Here is a 4,918-nt window from a genome sequence, read left to right on the forward strand (position 1 = left end):
GAGTAACTTGAAATGAATAATATGAAAGAAAAAGGATTTTACTGTTTTCTTAATTCACTTAAAATAGTACATCAACTTCTCTATTTATAGAAATCTCAAACCTTAAAGTAATAATTACAAGAGATCTCCAGAATCTTCTAAGAGCTTCTAATAACTTCTAATAACTTCTAATAATACATTTAATATACTACCAACAACTTTTAATATTGCATTTAATATTCCACTAACAACACTCCCCCTCAAGCTGGTGAATGGATGTCTATCATTCCCAACTTGCATGTGAGATTATGAAATCGCTCAGTGGAAAGACCTTTCGTGAACAGATCTGCTAACTGAAGTCCAGATGGAATGTAGGAAGTAGTTGATAATGTCGCTATCCAGTTTCTCTTTAATAAAATGTCGATCTATCTCTATGTGTTTAGTCCTACATTTGTTGAACTGGGTTGTGAGCAATGCTAATGGCTGACTTATTATCACAATAAAGGATCATAGGTTCTTCACATGCCACTTTAAGATCATTTAGGATAATTCTCATCCATAGCAATTCACACACCCCTTGTGCCATAGCTCAGAATTCAGCTTCTGCACTAGACCTTGCAACAACATTTTGTTTTTGACTTTTCCAAGTCACCAAATTTCCACCCAAGAACATGCAGTATCCTGAAGTGGATTTTCTATCTATGATAGACCCTTCATAATCCACATCAATATACACTTCCATTATTAATTTTTCATTTCTCTTAAATAGTAATCCCCTTCCTGGACTTTTCTTCAAATATTGAAGGATCTTGTTTACAGCCTGTAAATGTCTCTCCCTTGGATCATGCATGAACTTACTTACAACACTCACAACATAGGCTATGTCTGGTCTGGTGGAGCTAAGTAGATGAGCTTCCCAATTAGTCTTTGATATTGGCCTTTATTTACTGTAGAACTGCCTTCATCACTCCCAATTATATGGTTTTGTTCTATAGGAACTCTAGTAGTCTTACAATTAATCATACTCGTTTCTTTGAGAAGATCAATAACATACTTTCGTTGGGAAATAAATATGCCTTTCTTTGAGTAAGCTACTTCTATCCTAAGAAAGTACTTCAATTTTCCTAGATCATTCATTTCAAATTGGGCAGCAAGCTTTTCTTTCAAGATTTGTTTCTCATGTTCATCATCTCCTGCAACAATCGTATCATCAACACAGACCAAGAGTAGTGTAAGTTTACCTTCTTGGGAATGTTTGATGAATAGGGTATGGTCACCTTGACTCTGTAGATACCCCATGAAGATCATAGCCCGTGTGAGTCTACCAAACCAAGCACGAGGGGACTGCTTAAGCCCATATAAATCTTTCTTCAACCTGCACACTTTATTCCCTCCTTTAGTAGATCCAAAACCTAGAGGAATTTCCATGTATATTTCTTCCTCTAAATTTCCATGCAGGAAAGCATTTTTCACATCAAATTGTTGCAATTCTCAACCAAAATAAGTTGCCAATAAGAGAATGATTCTAACTATATTCATCTTTTCCACCGGAGTAAATGTTTCCTCATAATCAACACCATAAGTTTGAGTATATCCTTTGGCAACTAACCTTGCTTTGTAACGGTCTAATGTGCCATCCAATTTATACTTTAGACTAAAAGCCTATTTGCATCCCACTGACTTTTTATCTAGTGGTCTGTCAACAATTTCCCATGTTTGGTTCTTTTCTAAGGCACTCATCTCTTCATTTGTGGCTTGAATCCAATTTTTATCTTTCAATGCTTCTTGAACTGATGTAGGGACTCTAATTGTATCAATGGCAGAGAGAAAACTTTAGTGCTGCATAGAAAGGTGTTTAGTGGTCACAAAATGGGAGATAGGATACTTGGTACAAGACCAAGTTCATTTTCTCAAAGCAATGGGCAAGTCATCAAGGTCAATTTCACAGTTACTATTCAAAGAATTTTCCAAAGGTTCGGGGTATCAATAGAAGGACTACTTACCCTTGGTTCAGACGATTGAAGTTGTTCTTGGATAGAGTTAGGTTGCTTTTGTCACCTTTGGTATTGTATATAGAAAAAACTCTCTTGACGACTAGAGTCTGTAGATGACCCTGACTTTGTATTGTTCGGAGCAATCTTAGAGACATCCATAGAAGATGTTTCTGGAGAAGTATTAGGAGAACCAAGAGTATTATCAGAATGAGATAGTTCCTCTATAGAAGGTACAAAAGATGACATAAGAAATTCAAAAGACCCAGCTTCAAAAGAACTCTCCCCCTGAAGTTGAGGACGCTTGTAAAAAGATTTAGTTTTATCAAAAGTAACATCCATGGAGGTAAAAAAACTATCGACTTGGAGGATGGTAACAATGATATCCCTTTTTATTAGATGCATAACCAATGAAGATGCATTTAATAGCTTTAGGATCTAACTTTCTGATAACGCTGTCGTTGACGCGTTCAAATTAATACTACTTATCTATAACAACTTCAGTATTGTTAAGAAAGTAGTCAACAAAATAGTAAGGGTAAAGTAACCCAAAGTCGTCTCCCAACGAACACAGAATTGATTTTTAACAAATTAGTTCTTATAAAACTATACAAAGCGGTTAGTCAAACAAAATAAAAAATATAGGGGATTCAGATAAACAAAGATAGAAATAAAATTTAAAAGATAAAAAGAAATAAAAACAATAGAAAAGAAAATAGATTGATTCCATGGAATACAAAATAAAAAGAAGAATAGAGAGAAGAAAAGAGAGAGAAAGGAAACGAAATTAGGCACCCCTAAGGGTTCCAAAACTCCGAAGTCCCGAGCTTGTTTTCTACTTCTCCCTTAGTCTCTTTATATAGGAATTGGACTGGGCTTTTCTGTTGCTAAAATCTCTCAAATATCTTTTGAAATAAAGATAAATGTAAATATTTAAAAATACTTGGAGAGATATAGACTATTTGACAAATATAATTGGTTGATAATATCAATATCTAATATAATTAAATTAATTAATTACTTAAAGATATATGATAAATTATCACCAATTAATATTTGTATTAATTTTCCAAATCAACCCTTTGCAATTTCCTTAAATTATCTTCTAAATAATCCAATATCTTCAAGATATATTTGTTTGTTGTGGAACTAAAAAGATTCAAGAAGATCTTGTCATATTTAAAAAGATTTGGTAGTTATTATCTTTTAATATTTTATGATATAATTAAATAAGATAATTATTTAAAAATATCAAATAAAATATCTAAAGATATATTTTCCCAAATTATCTTCTATCATAAAGATAAAGAAAACCGCAAGGTCCAATTTTTCTTTCCTCTCTTCTTGGTTTAGCCAAACTTCTTCACTTTTTCAAGCTTTTCTTGCCGTCTTCATGTAATGCTTGGCCTGAATTTTTGTGCTTTTGATAATTTCTTATTCTTTGATTTATCTTTAAGGTGTCATGAAGCTTTAATCAATTTATTTCCACACCTCTAAATGAGCTTAAAACTTAACTTCAGCTGCATCAACAAACGTTAAAATATCCAAAAATAATTTATGCAGCTAAAAATCACTTTTTAAGACATTTTTATCACACAAGCTCAAACAACCTAATTATCAAAATTATCAATTAAATCACTCTTTAGGCACATAAATTCAATTAAATACCCAGAATTAAACATTAAATGAGGGCAAAAATACGTACTCATCATACCCACACACTTATCCTTTTGCACTCCTGGGCAAAATCAAACAATTTCAAAACTTAATCTGAGGTATTTTATTTCACATCAACATTGGATCAAAGTAATGAACATCACTGGAGACAAATCAATACTCTAGAGATCAAATTATCATGTATATACAAACAGAAATGTTCTATTTTTCACACATAAGTTAATCTTTTGAATTCACAAGACAATCAATTATGAAAGAAAGCACTCAAGTTAAATGTGTATTTTCTCACCAAAATTCTCTCAAGTGTTTTGGCTTGTGTTTTCACTCAAAATACTCATGTAAGTAAACTCTCATAATACTTAACAAGACTCTAATATTCACAAACTTTCAGAAAATATGCATTCAAAGATCATGAGGACTTTTCACAGGTTATAATGGGGCTAAGGCAAAGGTAGGAAAAATTTTAAGATTTTTGGGTTTTTGAAATTAAAATATAGAAAGAATAATGGAGCATAATTTCAAAAACAACTCTTTTTCGTTTATTGTTTTGTTGCTCTCTCTTTTTTTTAGAAAGCAATTTCATCAACAATTTTTCCTTTTGCCATTTTTATTAATTTGTGGGTGAGGTACTCACCCACACACTTTATTCCTCAACCATTCCTGAACATAATCCATTAGCTCTTTCTTTCTTCCTAAGGTAGAATATGGTCTTTTTCTTTTCAAGGTTATGCAATAGGCTTAAAACAAGAAAAAGAGGTTTAAAGCTCAAAGGGGCTACCAATGGATTAATATCAAGGTGGGCTTATTTGGCCAAGTAGCTAAAAACAAGAAATGCCTCAGTCATATCAAATCATGCATATTCACCTAAGATGCAAAACAAAAGACTCAAGCTAAACATTTGAGTATAAACAAACATGAGCAAGTCACTCAAGAAAAAAATAGGAATGACATATGGCAATTCATCCTTTACATTAAGGCTCAAGACTCACAAGGTCAAATTCTTTCACAAAAGATTTAATCAAGAAATTCTCAAATCAACTCAATTAGAAATTCATAGAAACAAACCACTCATATCAACATGACTTTTATTTTTCCAGAATTATGATCATCCCAATTATTGAATCAACTCCTAAAAATTCAATGTCAATATGTTTTATTGAAAGCAGGGAAATATTTTTGGTGGATTTCTTATGAGACATATTGTTTAAAAGTTTCACTTAGTAAAAAGTTAATACTTTCACAATTTTCTCAAAAAGAAATCACAATTTTTT

This window comes from Vigna unguiculata, chromosome 7 (genome assembly GCF_004118075.2).
Source record: "Vigna unguiculata cultivar IT97K-499-35 chromosome 7, ASM411807v1, whole genome shotgun sequence".
In the NCBI taxonomy this organism is placed as follows: domain Eukaryota; kingdom Viridiplantae; phylum Streptophyta; class Magnoliopsida; order Fabales; family Fabaceae; genus Vigna; species Vigna unguiculata.